Below are 18,916 nucleotides of genomic sequence, written 5' to 3' on the forward strand. Positions count from 1 at the left end.
CCTTGCATTTCCTCATCAGATACCAGTTTAATGTTCTTTTAATTTGATTTTTTTTTTTTAGATTCTTATCCTTTTCTGATAATTGTATCAAATTTCTAGTCTGCAGTCCTCAGTTAATCATTTGCTTTATAAGCTCATACTTGTTGCCCTCGCAGTCATACTGCTTTATTATTAGTGCCATTCCAGCCCATATTCTTTACTCCAGGCAGTCAGGCTTGCTCACTGTCTCTGGCCTGTGACTCATCTTTCCATGTGCCATTCTTCCCACACCTGATGCTTTCCCTCCCTCCATTTTTGGCAGAAAAGTACCTTAATCTAAGAAATAGGACATCAGGGGCACCTGGCTGGCTCAGTTGGTGGAGCCTGTTACTCTTGATCTCAGGGTCATGAGTTCAAGCCATATGTTGGACGCTGCTTTAAAAAAAAAAAAGAAAAAAGAAAAGGAAAGAAATAGGACTTTAATTTCAAGACTGTCTTACGCCACTGATTATAGTTGTCATACAATGGAAAAGGCAATGCTTAGAACTGGTCAGAAGTGGCCTAAGAGTGCATTATAGGCGAAATCAACCCAACCGTGTCAAAAACGGCACCTGAGTCTAGAGTCTGGGGGGCAGATTGTCGGGAAGGTTGGTAGAACTAAGTTCTGATCTGAATGCAGAGGTTTGTCTCTCCTTGCTGTATTTTCTGTTTCTTGCTCTCAAGTACCTAACTTAAGGTCCAAAGTCAACTTAAGGTCCAAAGTCTGTTGGAAGATTCCAGGTGAAACCTACTCCTGATTAAAGCTAGAACCATAGTGTCTGGATTTCCTGGTAAATCCCAGCTGCAGATACACACTACATGCACACATGTATGTACACATGCACACATACACACATTCTTTCTTCTGTGAGCCCAATAGGAATGCCAGAGGATGGTGTAAAGAGGTGCTAAGAATAGCCCAGCTTGCTTTGAAAACAAGACAAAGATAGAGGCTGACTGTGTACAGTTGAAAATTTGGGAAAGTCAACCCTGCACCTCAGACTTTTAGCTCAGTACCTGTTTGGTCCTCACATTGGAGCACTTCCCAAGAAGCCTCTGACTTTATTTTTGTCAACTGAACCAAGGCCACAAGTATGCTGACCTAGTTTTATTCATCTGTTTAAAAAATAGATTGTTTCTGGTTATTTTGTATCCTCTACAACTTAATAGTCTTTGAAAATTTGAGAGACTACATTGATGTGTCATTTGGATGTGGTTTTAAGATTGGTAAGTTAATTCCTTTAAATCCAGAGAGAGCAAGCATCTTGCTTTCTGATTTTTTTTTCATCTCTGCATGGCAGTTTTAAAAGGAGAGGACAATAAACTTTTTATAAGCAGATTTTCTTAGTTTTCAGAGTGCATTCACGAAGCCCCTTCTGACAATTTAGAAAGAAACTTTTAGCAAATTTGTGACCTTTAACCTTTTTTTTTTTTTCAACTCTGTGTGTTCCATCTTTTACTATTCTTGGAGAATGTTTCATTTTGTCTTTGGCCTTAACTTTATCAAAAAACCATTAATTAGTATGGCCCCAACCACATATTATATCAGTAAAAAATTTCCCAATTCTCTGCAAATTTGTTTTTCTTTACATTACATACCTAATACATACTGTCAAAGGAGAGTTTGTCTTCTCAGCCAGTCTCATTTATACCCCATCTCTAGAGATGTGGACAAATCATACTATTAAAATTGCCCCACCTCAGTAATTTATAAGCCAGGTTAGTGGAGGTGGATGAAAGCATTGGCATGTGTTAAAGTGCCAGAGAAAAAGGAGTGAAGTCATTATATACTGCATCCATAACTTGGTTGAGGATTTGAATAGTCAATAGGACCTTTCATCACAACCAGAAGTAGTAGTAAAATCACTTTTTTGGTAGAGGAAATGACAGAATTTAGTAATATTTGTTACTTCAGTATTTGGGATCAGTCCAGCCTGTTTTGAAAGCACTAGCTTAGAAAGACAGGCCTTCAAGTAGAAATCCTCAAGTGTTGTTTGAAGAGCTGAGAGGGTTGGTAAGGCCTGCTTGCCCTATTCCTGTCATTGCAGTCTAAAGGTATGTGTGTGTGTGCTATGCTGGATATTGAAAGTGAATATAGCAAAATGCCTTGTTTTTAGTCCCATTTAGTAATATTTTTCATGTGTCAGCCCCTTTGTCTGGAAATAGCTTTCTTTGTTGATCAACATGTAACACTATAGGAACAGGCCTGACAAAATTCAGGCACAGTGTAATGAACACTGACTTGAAAAAACAGGTTCTGCCACAATAATAAGTTTATAAGTACATTACGGTAAAATTTGTATATAGCACAGTAGTTTGCTTTTAGTTCCTAGGGCATAAAAAGTAGTAAATCAAAAATTACAATACTTTTACATTTATGGAGACTTTTACAGTTTGAAACATATATATCCATGTGACCCTCATTAATCACCAAATAAAAAGTGCAGCTAATGTGAAATGAATTTGAAGGCAATATGGCTTTTGACATATTGTCACTCCAGTTAGGATCACATTCTCTGACAGGTGTGGCAGAGATGCCTTTACTTCCATTTGCTTCATTGTTCTATATGCAGTTGACCCTTAAAACAACATGGATTTGAACCATGAGGGCCCACTTATATATGGATTTTTTTTTTGCTAAGGACAGTACTACAAATGTATTTTCTCTTTCTTATGATTTACCTAATAACATTGTCTTTTCTCTAGAATATTATAAGATTAAGCATGCAGCATATAAGACATATACAGAATATGTGTTAATCACCTGGTTATGTTACTGTAAGCCTTCCAGTCAACAGTAGGCAGTTAGTGGTTAGGTTTTGGGGAGCCAAAAATTAGATGCAGTTTTCACCATTTGGGCAGTTGGCATCCCTAACCCCTGCATTGTTCAGTGATCTGCTGTGTTTCCATCCTAAAAGTACACAGAATCAAAGAAGATGACATTCCCAGACAGAAAAGGAACTGAATATTCATGAGCAGAGATAGCTATTTTGCACATTATGATATTTTGAAGAGTAAGGACAATGCTTGAAATACTGTAAAGTCTCAAAAAATGTTTAATGAATGAATGAATAGTGATACACAGTTAAGAAACTGAGATCCAGAAGAATTGTGACTTATTTAAAATTGATGAATTGATTCAACAAGTTTTTTGTTGTGCATCTACTGTGCACTATATATGCTGAATTAGGTCTTAGCTGAGAGCAATGGATAAGATTACTGCCTCACGAGATCCCTGCCTCATAAATAAGACAGGTACAAAAACACAAATATTGTATGGTTCTGTGCTTCCACTTATACAAATTATCTGGACTAGGCAAATGCGTAGAGACAGAAAGTAGGTTAGAGGTTCCTGGGAGCTGGGAAAGGGAAAAATGGGAGAGTTCTTACTTAATGGGCACAGTTTATTTTTGGGGTGATGAAAAATTTTGGAAGAAGATAGTGTTGATGGTTACACAACATTGTGAATGTAATGATAATGTCTTTTTATACACTTAAAAATGAATTATACACTTAAATTATACTGAATAATACACTTAACAGTGGTTTAAAAATGGCCAAAATGACACATTTTCTGCAATATATTTTACCATAATTTTAAAAAATTAATATATTAAAAACCATTGAATTATACATTTCAACGGGTGAATTATATTGTAGATGAGTTACATCACAAGCTATTTTTTAAAAAAGAAAGGAACTTGTCTCATTAAACTTATCGGCTAATAGAAAGACAGACAGTAAACAAAATAATCTTAGATTGTGATAAGTGCTGTAACAGAAATCAGTTAGGCAACATAATGGGAAGTAACTGGAGAGGGACCTACATTAGATAACACTGTCAAGTAAGCCTCAGGAAGTGAAACTGAGCTAAGATTTGGAGATGACAATGAACCAGCATGCAAAGAGCTGGAAAATAGTAAGTTAAGGTCATGGGAACAGTTAGTGCAGAAGCCCTGACCTAGGAAAGTGCTTGTTGTGTTTAAATAAAGGTAGATGGCTGATGTGATAGGAATATAGTTAAGTAAGGAGAGAGGTAGCCAGGGAGCATTTCGTGTAAGGCCTGCAAGATTATAGAGTTTGAATTTTATTCTAAATACAAAGGGAAGCCATAATTTAATTTGGCTTCCTTTTATGTTCCCTGCAAAATAACTTAAGGGGGGAAAGTAGTATGATTTATTTTTTCCAAGATTGTTCTATCTGTTCTCATGAATTAAAACAGAAGTAAGATACCACTGAGAGGGCTATTTCAAAAGACCTGATGAGGGTTGATGGTAGTTTAGACTAGAATAGTAGGATAGAGATGCAGAGAATTGAACAGATTTAAAATATATGATAGATGGCGCTAAACATCACTAATCCTCATGCAAATGCAAATTAATACAATGAGATATCACCTCAGTATTATAAAAAAGACAAGAACTAGCAAGTGATGGCAAGGATATGGAATAAAGGAAACACTTGTGCAGTGTTGGTAGGAATGTAAATTGGTACAGCCAGAACAGAAAACCATGTAGAGGTTCCTCAAAAAATTCAAAATAAAACTATGATATGATCTAGTAATTCCTCTTGTGGGTAATGCTAATAGTGAAAACACTAACTCTAAAAGATATCTTCAAGCACATGTTCATTGTAGCATTATTTACAATGGCTAAGATAGGAAAACAACCCTAAATGTCCATCAGTGAATGAAAGGATAAAGAAAGTGTGGTATGTATGTATATACACATACACACACACTCCCTGGAAAATTATTTAGCCATAATAAAAGAAATCCTGCCATTTGCAGCAAATGGATGGATCTTGAGGGCATTATGCTAAGTGAAACAAGTCACATAGAGAGAGACAAATGCCAAATGATCTCATTTATATGTGGAATCTTAAAACAAAAATCCAACTCAGGTACAGAGAATATTTGGTGGTTGCCACAGGTGGTGGGTTAAGGAGTGGGTAAAATGGCTGAAAATGGTCAAACGGTGTAACTTCCCATTATAAAATAAATAAGTCCTGGGGATATAACGTACAGTATAGTAACTATAGTTAATAATACTGTATCGTATATTTAAAGTTACTAAGAGAGGCACCTGAGCGACTCAGTTAAGCATCTGCCTTCGGCTCAGGTCATGATTTCAAGGTCCCAGGATCAAGGCGCATCAGGCTCCCTGCTCAGTGGGGAGTCTGCTTCTCCCTCTTCTCCCTGCTCTTGCTCGCTCTTGCTACCTCTCTCCCTCTCTCTCAAATAAATAAAATAAAATCTTTTTAAAAAATTGCTAAGAAAGTACAGATCTTCTTTTGATATGTGATAGGCTTACATCCTGATTAAACCCTTTGTAAGTTGAAAATACCATGTCAAAAAATGTATTTAATACAAAAACCTACTGCATGGCATAGCTTTGCCTAGTCTACCTTAAACATGGTCAGAACACTTATAATTAGCCTACAGTTAGGCAAATCATTACAAAACCCATTTTGTAATAAAGTATTGAATATCTCATGTAACTTATTGAGTACTGTACTGAAAGTGACAGAATGGTTTTATGGGGACAAAATGGTTGTAAAAGTATCAGTTATTTACCATTGTGATCACATGACTGACACAGCTATAGCTCTCTGCTGCTGCCCAGCATCATGAGAGAGGATCATACCACATATCATCAGCCTGGGAAAAGATCAAAATTCAGACTTCGAAATATGTTTCTAGTGAATGTACATCACTTTCAACCATCCATAACCCACACCATTGAAAAAATCATAAGTCAAATCATTTTAAGTCAGAGACTATCCATGTAACTTAAATTCTTACCCTAAGAAAGGTCTCACCCTAAGGGAAAAAATAGTAATTGTATGGTGTTGGATGACTAGACTAATTGTGACAATCATTTTGCAGCATATGTATCTACTGAATCATTTTGTTGTGTACCTGAAACTAATACAATATTTCATGTCAATTATATATTAACAAAAAATAACAGATTATATTTATGGAAGATGAACTAATGGATTTACTATGAGAATTAAGGGAAAGGGACTAACCAAGAGTGACTCCTAGGCTTTGTGTATGAACAACTAGATAGGTGAAAATGCCATTTATTGAAATAGGGAAGGGTCTAGAAGAGAGGAGTAGGGAAACCAAAAGTTCTGCTTTAGAACTATTAAGTTTGAGTTACCTTTTAGAAATCCAAATAGAGTCATCAAATAGGCAACAAGGTATTTGGATCTGCAACTCAGGGTAGAGAGGTCAGTAGTGGAGATACAAGTTTGGGAGTCATCAATATAAAAATGATATTTAAATCCATGGAACTGGATGATATCAACCAGGGAGAGAATGCAGAGCTGAAAAGAGAGAGACAAATACAAACAGAAACATAAAATGGAATTTAGTTCTGGGAAATCACATTTAGAAGTTGGGTAGAGAAGGATGAACTAGCAAAGACTGAGAGGAATGACCAGTCAGGTAGAGGGAAACCAGGAAAAAGTAGTAATTGGGAAACTAAAGAAGTAAATTTCTGGGAGGAGCCCATAGTTGATAACTATGTCAAATCCTACTGTAAGATGAAGTATCCAGTAGACTTGGGAACATGGAAGTCATTGATAAGCAGTTTCAGTAGATCAGTAGGTGTGTTGAAGAGTGAATAAGAAGTGAAATGACATTGATTGTAGACACTCTTTTGAGGTTTTTTTTTGTGAAGTGAGATAGATAAATGGATTCATAACTGGAAAATACTGAGGTTAAGGGAAGGTCTTTTGTTGGGTTTTGTTTGTTTGTTTACTTTGTGGGAACATGGAGTTTGTTTTTTTAAGATGGGAAATATCAGGCCATGTTTATATGCTGATGAGAGCGATCAAATGAAAAAGAAAAATTATCAAATAAAAAAGATCAAAAAGATAGAGAAGGGATACTTGGAGTAAAGTCTTTGAAAATGGGAAAGGAAATAGGATTCAGAACATAAGTGAACATGTTGACCTAAAATAAGAAAAGGGAACACTTTCTACAAACTTAGTTAAAAAAAAAAAAAAAGCCAGTTTCATTTAAGAATGCCATTGATGAAGTAGTAAAATTATTGACCGTGAGTACGTATCTTTTCAGTATTCTGTGTGATGGAAAGGGACATAGACAATAAAGCACTTCTGCTGCATACTGAAGTATAATGGAAAGTTTCAAAGAAAAGCACTTGTGCAATTGAATTGCTAACTAAACTACCTAATTTTTCATGGAGCACCATCTTTACTTGAATGACTAAGTCAACAAACTATTCAGACTGAGATATTTAGAAAATACTCTGAAAAATCTGAAAAATGAAGTAAGCCCCTCAAAGGAAATCAACTGATGACAAAATTTAAGATTTTAAATGAAAACTAGTATTTTGGAAATTTTACATTTGCCACCATGAGAGATTGACAACTTTCCATTCCTCAAGGATGTTTTTGATGAGATTGGTAGTGGTATTTAATAAATGTGATTTTTAAATATTGTATAATGAATATGTCAACATTTAAAATCTGTGTAACTAGTTAGCCATTATTTTCCGGGTGACCAGTATATATGCTATAAAATCATGTACCAGGTAAAGACCTCTTTAAAGTGGGAAAAAAAAAAAAGATTTTAATGTAATGGATGTGAAAAGTATATTGGTGTGGTTTCAGATTCTACATTGGTAACTAACATTTAAGAAACTACTACTTGTTGAGGAGTGTCTGGCTGCTTCAGTCAGGAGAGCGTGCTACTCTTGATCTCAGGAATGTGAGTTCAAGCCCCACATTGGGCGTAGAGATCACTTAAAAATAAAATCTTAAAAAAAAAAAAAAACAAGTAATTACTTGTTGAGTTTGGGGTAGTATCAGAGAAGAATATCCATAATTATCCAAAAAGGCTATTAAAATACTCCTTTCTTTTCCAACTGTATTATCAGTATGAAGCTGGATTTTCTTAGGAAACAACATATGGTTACAAAATAAATGCAGAAGAATATATAAGCATCTAGCTGTCTTCTGTTATGGTAAATATTGCAAAAGACACTTGGAAAAATGTAAAACAATGTCACTCATCTAAATTTCTTTTTTAGAAAATACACTTGTTTTTCATTTAAAATATTATTTATATTAACAAGTAATAGATTTTATTTTATTTTAAAGATTTTATTTATTTGAAAGAAAAGGAGTGAGAGAGCAAGCACGAGTTGGGAGGCGGGTAGGGCTAGAGGAAGAGGGAGAAACAGACTCCCTACTGAGCATGGAGCCTGATGTGGGGCTTGATCCCAGGACTCTGGGATCATGACCTGAGCTGAGGGCAGACACTTAACTGACTGAGCCACCCAGGCACCCCTCTATTGTTATTTTTAAATAATTAAACATGTAAAAGTTTTCTCAACTGTAATTTCTAAACATTGGTATAAATGATCCATATTTTAAAAAGCTCTCTAACGTCCTCAGAAATTTTAAGAAGTATAGAGATCTTGAGAACAAAAAGTTTGAGAACCCCACTGTCCTAGAGAATGTGGCCACCCAGATTTCCTATGAAACAACTGAGTTGCTCACAGTTTGATAAGACACACCGTTTTTTTTTTTAAACAAGTCATTATTTTGTTTTGTTTTTAAAGATTTTATTTATTTATTCATGAGAGACACAGAGAGAGGCAGAGACATAGGCAGAGGGAGAAGCAAGCTCCATGCAAGAAGCCCATGCAAGAAGCCTGGGACTTGATCCCAGGACTCCAGGATCACACCATGAGCCAAAGGCAGACGCTCAACCTTTGAGCCACCCAGGCATATCCTGTGATATATGACACATCTATTGGTTCCCCAAATTTGGAACATCATATAAGAGCCTTACCAGTCTGAACTCTGATAAATGTTCAGTATAAGTCATAAAACTAGCAGCTATCAGCGGGCTCTTTCCTTATTTCCTTTGGCTTTTCCTAAGCCTGGCCTCTTCTTTCTTGAAAGTTCAGGGACTTAACAGTAATATTTTGAGGATCTAGTTTACAAATACTAATGATGATTTAGATTTGTTTTGAATGTAATGGCCTTTTATTATACTTTTACTTCTGTATCACATTTCATGCTCCATGAAGCATGTTGACCAGGTCTATCTTTAGAGATAAGAAATTGAGCTGCAGCTATGCTGACTTCTAAAGGACAACAAAACTATTAAATGGCATACAAATCAAGACCAACTCTTCTGATGTCAGTCCAGCTATATCCCACTGACATTTCTTTTCCATTTCTTTCTTTCCTATTAAATTTTTTTTTAAATGTGGGCCTTCTTACAATCCTATTGAGGTAGGTAAGTCACAGACAGTGATCTACCTTTTGCAGATGGGACACTTGAGACTGTGAGTTCAGTAGAAGAATCAGGATTAGACCCTGGAGACGACTTCATGACGGTCTTCCTTTTACTCTATTACCTCTCTTCCCCTCAGGTTATTTTAAGACTTCATAGAAAGTAAAAGCATCTCCTTCCAAAAACAGTTGGAAACCTCTCTTCTGCCAAAGACATGCTCTTTCTCTAAATGTTGACTACTCGTGGGGCCAGAGTACAACTATTTAGAAGGGATCAATGCCAGCTTATACCCTGCAGCTTAAATTCACGTCTATTTCTTCAACATACAGTCCAATCTATATGACACATGGGGAGAAAACGCATTTTTATTTTCTTAATTCTTGGTATCAAGAATACAAATTCCAAGGATGTTTTAATAGTTACATTGCCCTTTTCTCCCTCTGCTACCTACAGAATTTGCCAGTAATGTAGTAGAAACTTCTTTTAAGTCCTATACCTATATCTTTAACAAAAACCAAAAAACAAACAAATAAAACCTTTACCGAGATATAATCCACATATCATACAATTCATCCATTTAAAATTTGCAGTTTGATGGTTTTTAGTATATTCATTGAGTTGTGCAACTATTATCACGGTCAGCTTTTTATTGGCCCCAAAGAAATCTTGTACTTGTTACTTACTCCTCATTCCCCAAGACCTCCATCCCTAGGCAGCCATCCTTCTACTTTTTGTTTCTATAGATACTCCTATTCTGGACATTTCATATAGACTTCTACAGTATGCGGTCTTTGTGATTGGCTTCTTACACTTTCATTGATTCAAGTTTCATCCACGTGATAGCATGGATCATTCATTCTTTTTTTATTGCCAAATCATTTTGGCTATTTGAAGATATATATGGATACACCACATTTTATTCATCAGTTGGTAGACATTTGGATTGTTTACACTCTTTGGTTATTGTGTATAATATTGCTATGAGCATTCATGTACAGGTTTTTGTGAGGACATATGTTTTCATTACTCTTGGGTATTTCTGTAGGAGTGGAATTGCTGAGCCATCTGGTAACAGTTTAACACTTTGAGAAATTAAAGAACCATATGATACTCTTATTAGATGCAGAGAAAGCATTTGACAAAATACAGCAGCATCCATTTCTGATCAAAACTCTTCAGAGTATAGGGATAGAGGGAACATTCCTCAACATCTTAAAAACCATCTACAAAAAGCCCACAACAAATATCATTCTCAATGGGGAAGCACTGGGAGTCTTTCCCCTAAGATCAGGAACAAGACAGGGATGTCCACTCTCACCACTGCTATTCAACATAGTACTGGAAGTCCTAGCCTCAGCAATCAGACAACAAAAAGACATTCTTTTTCTTTTCAAAAAGAAAAGGCATTCAAATTGGCAAAGAAGAAGTCAAATTCTCCCTCTTCACCGATGACATGATACTCTACATAGAAAACCCAAAAGTCTCCACCCCAAGATTGCTAGAACTCCTACAGCAATTCGGTAGCGTGGCAGGATACAAAATCAATGCCCAGAAATCAGTGGCATTTCTATACACTAACAATGAGATTGAAGAAAGAGAAATTAAGGAGTCCATCCCATTTACAATTGCACCCAAAAGCATAAGATACCTAGGAGTAAACCTAACCAAAGATGTAAAGGATCTATACCCTCAAAACTATAGAACACTTCTGAAAGAAATTGAGGAAGACACAAAGAGATGGAAAAATATTCCATGCTCATGGATTGGCAGAATTAATATTGTGAAAATGTCAATGTTACCCAGGGCAATATACACGTTTAATGCAATCCCTATCAAAATACCATGGACTTTCTTCAGAGAGTTAGAACAAATTATTTTAAGATTTGTGTGGAATCAGAAAAGACCCCGAATAGCCAGAGGAATTTTAAAAGAGAAAACCATATCTGGGGGCATCACAATTCCAGATTTCAGGTTGTACTACAAAGCTGTGGTCATCAAGACAGTGTGGTACTGGCACAAAAACAGACACATAGATCAATGGAACAGAATAGAGAACCCAGAAGTAAACCCTGAACTTTATGGTCAACTAATATTGGATAAAGGAGGAAAGACTATCCATTGGAAGAAAGACAGTCTCTTCAATAAATGGTGCTGGGAAAATTGGATATCCACATGCAGAAGAATGAAACTAGACCACTCTCTTTCACCATACACAAAGATAAACTCAAAATGGATGAAAGATCTAAATGTGAGACAAGATTCCATCAAAATCCTAGAGAAGAACACAAGCAACACCCTTTTTGAACTCGGCCACAGTAACTTCTTGCAAGATACATCCACGAAGGCAAAAGAAACAAAAGCAAAAATGAACTATTGGGACTTCATCAAGATAAGAAGCTTTTGCACAGCAAAGGATACAGTCAACAAAACTCAAAGACAACCTACAGAATGGGAGAAGATATTTGCAAATGACGTATCAGATAAAGGGCTAGTTTCCAAGATCTATAAAGAACTTATTAAACTCAACACCAAAGAAACAAACAATCCAATCATGAAATGGGCAAAAGACATGAAGAGAAATCTCACAGAGGAAGACATAGACATGGCCAACATGCATATGAGAAAATGCTCTGCATCACTTGCCATCAGGGAAATACAAATCAAAACCACAATGAGATACCACCTCACACCAGTGAGAATGGGGCAAATTAACAAGGCAGGAAACCACAAATGTTGGAGAGGATGCGGAGAAAAGGGAACCCTCTTACACTGTTGGTGGGAATGTGAACTGGTGCAGCCACTCTGGAAAACTGTGTGGAGGTTCCTCAAAGAATTAAAAATAGACCTGCCCTACGACCCAGCAATTGCACTGTTGGGGATTTACCTCAAAGATACAGATGCAATGAAACCCCGAGACACCTGCACCCCCATGTTTATAGCAGCAATGGCCACAATAGCCAAACTGTGGAAGGAGCCTCGGTGTCCATCAAAAGATGAATGGATAAAGAAGATGTGGTTTATGTATACAATGGAATATTACTCAGCTATTAGAAATGACAAATACCCACCATTTGCTTCAGCGTGGATGGAACTGGAGGGTATTATGCTGAGTGAAGTAAGTCAGTCGGAGAAGGACAAACATTGTATGTTCTCATTCATGTGGGGAATATAAATAATAGTGAAAGGGAATATAAGGGAAGGGAGAAGAAATGTGTGGGAAATATCAGAAAGGGAGACAGAACGTAAAGACTGCTAACTCTGGGAAACGAACTAGGGGTGGTAGAAGGGGAGGAGGGCGGGGGGTGGGAGTGATCAGGTGACGGGCACTGGGGGTTATTCTGTATGTTGGTAAATTGAACACCAATTAAAAAAAAAAAATTTTTTTTGAGAAATTACCAGACTATTTTCCAAAGCAGCTGCACCCTTTGACCTTACCAGCAGTAGTATATAAAAGTTTCAGTTTCCCCACACATCCTCACCAGCTCTTGTTATTTTCTGTGTTTTTGATTAAGCCATCCTGCTGGATGCAACATGGTATGTCATGATTTTGAGTTGAACTTTCCTAATGGTTAATGATGTTGTGTATCTTTTCATGTGTTTATTGGACATTTGTAATATGTTCTTTGGAGAAATGTTAAGTCAGGCCCCTAGCCCATTTTTAAATTGGATTATTTGTCTTTGTTATTGAGTTGTAAGAGTACTTTATATAACCTAGACACAAGTTCCTTCTCATGTGTATGATTTGCAAATATGTTCTCCCATTCCATCGGCTATCTTTTTCACTTTCTTGATAGTGTCCATTGAAGCACAAAGGTTTTTAGATTTTAAGTTTTTATTTAAATTCCAGTTAGTTAATATACAGTGTAATATTAGTTTTCAGGTGTATAATATCATTATTCAGCATGTCCATAAATCACCTGGTGCTCATTACAACCAGTGCACTCCTTAGTACCCATCACCCATTTAACCCATCCTCCGGCCAGAATGGCTAAAATAAACAATACAAGAAACAACAGATGTTGGCAAGGATGTGGAGAAAGGAAAACCCTTTTGCACTATTTTTGGGAACACAAACTGGTCTTGCCACTCTGAAAACAGTATGGAATTTCCTCAAGAACTTAAAAATAAAACACCTACAATCCAGCCATTGCACTACTAGGCATTTACCCCAAGAATACAAAAACACTAATTCATACATGCACCCCTATGTTTATAGCAGAATCATCTACAATAGTCAAATCATAGAAACAGCCCAAATGCCCATCAACTGATGAATAAAGAAGAGGTGATATATATACATAAAATGGAATATTACTCAGCCATAAAAAGGAATGAAATCTTCCTATCTGTCATGACATGTTTGGAGCTAGAGAAGATTATGCTAGGTGAAAGGTTTTTAGTTTTGATAAAGTCATTTTTAAAAATATTTATTTATTTAAATTTATATTAGAAAGAAAGAGAGACCATGAGAGCAAGGAGAGGCAGAAGGAGAAACAGAATCCTCAAGCAGACTCTGCTGAGCGCAGAGCCTGATGTGGGACTCTATCTCACAACCCTGAGACCATGACCTCAGCCAAATCCAAGAATCAGACACTTGGCTGACTGTGCCACCCAAGCACTGCAATAAAGTCCTATCTATCTATCTCTCTATCTATCTATCTACCTCCTTGCTTCTGCTTTTGGTGTCAAAAAAATCTGAGAAAGCTTAGCACAAGGTTTGCTTTTGTGTAGTTTTAGCTCATATGTTTAGGTCTGTGATCCATTTTGAATTAATTTTTTTGTAGAACCATTTCAGTTATTAACGAGGTTGCCAGACATTTTTAGTGAAATGTTGGAGATGATCACTGTACTCTTTAAAGCTGAGTGATAAATCAACAGGGCAAAATAATTTATTTTTACTTTTGTTGGACATTTTTTCTCACTTTAAACTGAAACTAGAAATCCAGTGTCAAAAATATCTTTCCAGGGGATCCCTGGGTGGTGCAGTGGTTTGGTGCCTGCCTTTGGCCCAGGGCGCGGTCCTGGAGACCCGGGATCAAGTCCCACGTCGGGCTCCCGGTACATGGAGCCTGCTTCTCCCTCTGCCTGTGTCTCTGCCTTTCTCTCTCTCTCTCTCTCTCTGTGACTATCATAAATAAATAAAAATTAAAAAAAAAATCTTTCCAAATGAAAAAATAAAACAATTGTAACCTACATTTATATAGCTTGTTTTAGAGTACAAAGCTCTTTCCCATATATCGTCTCTTTTTTTCTTTTCAAAAGCTCTAAAAGTGTTAGTATTGTTATCCCCATTTGCACTGAGGTAAACTGAACCTCTGAAGGGTGAGCAAAGAAATTCAGACCCTATTCATCTGACTGAGTTCAGGGGACTGTACTTGCTGGTTTCCTTTATCTGTGGCTACCTAAGAACTAAGTGTAAATTTAGCAGCTTATTTACTGTAGCCTCTTTGATCACTTCTATCTCTTCCTTTATCCTAGGTGTTTTCAAAGATTAGCATTTTATTTTGCATATTTTAATATGTTAATCTGCCAAATTATTTTCTTAATTAAAGAAATTAATTCCTTGTTCAGTAATGACATTAGCCTTTTCCACATCACCTCCATGAGTGACATTTTTTGCTGGGAGAAAAATTTTTTTTTTTTTTTTTTTTTTTTTTTTTTTTGGAGAAAAATTTTTAAAGAATGTACTTTGACTGAAATGAAATACACAGTATTTAGTTCAGAGAAGGTAGACTATGAACTCTGGTTTTTTTTTTGTGGTTAAGCCTCATGAAATGAATTATGAGAACTAGTATCTATTTAAAAGTCTGATTTTAGTTGGCATCAAAGGAATAGTCATAACTTAGGTATAAGCATATATTTAAGGACATGAACTTCAAAAAAACTATTATATGTAAATTTTGGTACCTATTAGAGAAAAGCATTTTAAAATGTCCAGACTTGGGTTTCCAGAGTTGATAAAATTATTATCCTGATGGATATAACTTTATCAAGACCAAAATCCTAGAATAAAATGAACTAAAAGAAATGTAGCATAGCTGAGTGTTTAAGAGCAAATACTATGGATCTGCAAGGGTTCAAATGCTAGTTGTATCACTTTAGCTATATGATTTTGAATAAGTTACTTAATCTCTGTGTACCTCAGTATCCTGTAAAATGGGAATAACTATAATAATAATAATAATAATAATAATAATAATACCTATAAGTATAGTTCCTATCTCTTAGAGTTGTTATGAGGATTAAATAATATTTGTAAAGACTTAGAATAGTGCCTGGAATAGAGTAAGTGCTGAATAAATGTTTGCTAAATACATAAAATGCAAAGTACAGTATAATCTTTGTGATAAAGAAATCCCATATTTCACAAATACAAAATGAATGAGATGACAGTGTGTGGAAGTAGATTACAAGCTAAATACAAGTTACAAATAAGTAAAGAAGGGGGGAAATTGCCTGTAAAGCTGCATTGGTGAGTATCATCTATATGGAAGGAAAATATTCAAATACCTTGTTCACTATAAATGAGCTTTTAGTTTCAAGCGAAGGTAACAGGTTTGTTTTTTGAAACAGAAACAACTTATGTAAATGATCCAATCTCATCATAAATTTGTTTTTAAAATATAGAAAAAATATAAAGAAAAGCAAAACCACTTGGGATTCTATTACTCAGGGACAACCATTGTAATATCTTGATGAACACCTTTCCAAACATCTGTGCAAACATATATACATAAGTTAAATAGGTAACATTTTATGTAAATGGTTTCAAACCGTGCATTCTATTGTTTTTTTCATTTAACTATATTATGAAGATAGATTCATGTTGATGAATATAGTTGTGTAAAATTTTGTTGTCTGCATTGCCTTCTGTTGTATGGACATGCTGTAATTAACAGTTTCCTTATTGATGGACATACAGATTGTTTTCCATCATTTCTTTATTGCAAACAGCTTTGTGATGAGGAAGCATCCTTCTACTTAATTATGCCTGTCTCAGTTATTTGCTTAGGATAAATAGTTTATTGCTGGGTCAAAGAATATATACATTTTAAAGTTATATATAGGTACTTCCTTACCTTCTTGCCAATATTATATATTCTGTGTTGTGGCATGTTGTGAATTTATTAGCCTCTTTTTTAATGTGAGAGAAGAAATAGATCTCTAGCTTTTATTTGTAGCTTTTTATTATTAGTGAATGTTAGATCCAGGTAGTTCATATATTTATTTCCTGTTTCAGGTTCTTTTGTGAATGACCAATACCTTTCAATAAATATCCCTTTTTAAAAATTATAGGTAGGCTGTAGAACTCCCAAAATGACATAAGATACAAGGAAATAGGGATGCCTGGATGGTCAGCAGTTGAGCGCCTCCCTTCGTCTCGGGGGGGGTGATCCCGGAGTCCTGGGATCGAGTCCCACGTCGGGCTCCCCTTGGGGAGCCTGCTTCTCCCTCTGCCTGTGTCTCTGCCCCTCTCTCTCTCTCTCTCTCTCTCTCTCTCTCTCTCCTCTTTCTCTCTCATGAATAAATATATAAAATCTTAAAAAAAAAAAGATACAAGGATATAATGCATAGACCTTGCAACTAAGTGTGAAGAATTCGCTAGTCACAGACTTGAGTCAGCCTTTATTTCTGTTTTTACCTCCTTTCAACCCCATCCTCTCGAGGATTGTCCCTGCCCTTGCTATGCAAAAGCTCTCTGGTATTAGGGCAACAGCTGGAGGAAGGCAGCTTTTGGAAGAGCCTCTAAACTCCCATCTCCCATTGCCTGGCTCATTTCTTCATTCTTTTCTTCTGCTTTGGCACTCTTTATTTGCTGTAAATCCTTCTTTTCAGTCATCTAGTCCTGTGACTGGTACAACTATTTCTGTTGACTCTCTTGGTGTTTCTGTGGCTGCAAGTAGGGCTGATTCAGCACTTACTCTGTGTCAGGTGCAGGATTGGGCACTGGGGAGAGACAAGGACAAATAGGACTGGGTTCCTAGACCTAGTGCTCACCTTCTAACCAACACCACAGTGTGGTTTGCGCTTCTGACAAAGATGTGCTAAACTTTCTTTGGGAGGTATGCCTAAAGGAAACATTCAAGCTGCACCTATAAGGGCGAGTCCAAGTTTGCTCTGAAAGTAGAGGGAAGGGAAGTAGAGAGGGGAAAGTAAAGACTCCCCACCATTACCACCAAACAGAGGTATGAATGTGAACAAAACTCAGAGCAGACATAACAAAGCTCTTGATGACATGTGTTCCTGGACAATGAGCTCCTCTTCTCACTTCTACAACATATTACCCTTACCTGGGGTGTGACATTTTTAATTAGGGAGAATATTACATTCCTAGAGTGCTCCCCCCAAATTTAGTGGTATTTTTTTCTGTTTTGCTGTTTGCAAACTGATCTGATATTTTTAACTCATAATGGAATAATTTTAGAATTGCATAAAAGATGTGGTGCCATATATTCGAGGTATTAAAACAAAAAATACAAATCTCTTGTTCTAGTCACCCTTATGAAAACAGAAAGTGAGTCAGGATTTGACTCTTCTGGATTAAACATGGTAGATTGCACTTTAAGCATTAAATTTTTATTTCTTCTCTTACTGTTTGGTATAATAGTTACACAGATAATCATAATGATGTTTTTAGCTTACCATTGTACAGGTAACAGAGCACTTTTCTTATAATATCCCATAGCCTTATGAGGCATAAAATTATTGTTGTCTTCTTTTGCTAATAAGTAAACTAAGCTAAGCTTTGAAAAGTTAAGTGCACCACTTTAAGGTCACACAGAGCCATTAATGGTAGAACCAAAACTTGAACCTTAGTTTTCTGATTCAAAACGTAAAATCTTTAGCTTTTAGGGGAAGATAGCACAGCTGATTTGAGATTCTAGATTTTGAAACTTGTAATGATTATATTTTGCTAATTTATCTTTTAAGAAAAGACAGTTATTCTAATATAACCAAAGTTTTCTGTGGATAGAGCCAAATCATAGTCTTCCATTTAGAGCACTAGTTTATAGATATTTATGTCAGTTAGTTTAAAAGATGTATATATTATAAACTCAGGCTAGCATTTTACATTTAAATAAGTTGGGCAGATAAAATGGGAAGAATGAAATTTTATCATCCAATGGACCCCAAAAAGGTAGATGAAATGGTTTAATGGAAAGAACATAGCACCAACAATTACAAATTTTCGTGTTCTATTCCATCTTTCTACTTGCTGATACCTTGGGCAAGTGGTTTCTATTGGGCTTCAGTTGTCTCATCTAAAGAGTAAAGGGGTTAAACTTTATGTACTTTGAGGTCCATATCAGTCCTAATACTCTTTGAATTTGTGCCTTTTGACTTTACCACTCATATTTCAATCTGTTTGTTGCTCTTTTTTTATTATTACATTCAAGTTTTTTGTGTGTGTGTGTTTGATCCTGTTTTTTTTAATAAAATAATTTTTTATTGGTGTTCAATTTACCAACATACAGAATAACACCCAGTGCTCATCCCATCAAGTGTCCCCCTCAGTGCCCGTCACCCATTCACCCCCACCCCCCGCCCTCCTCCCCTTCCACCACCCCTAGTTCATTTCCCAGAGTTAGGAGTCTTTATGTTCTGTCTCCCTTTCTG

At 36.1% G+C, this 18,916-nt stretch overlaps 1 protein-coding gene across 6 annotated transcripts in view; it reads left to right on the top strand.

The window, feature by feature from the left end:
* Positions 1 to 18,916, top strand: part of UVRAG (UV radiation resistance associated) — a 313,421-nt gene that overhangs the window by 235,161 nt on the left and 59,344 nt on the right. The gene's annotated exons all lie outside the window — the stretch shown is intronic.

Source organism: Canis aureus, chromosome 23 (genome assembly GCF_053574225.1).
Source record: "Canis aureus isolate CA01 chromosome 23, VMU_Caureus_v.1.0, whole genome shotgun sequence".
NCBI classification, from domain to species: Eukaryota; Metazoa; Chordata; class Mammalia; order Carnivora; family Canidae; genus Canis; species Canis aureus.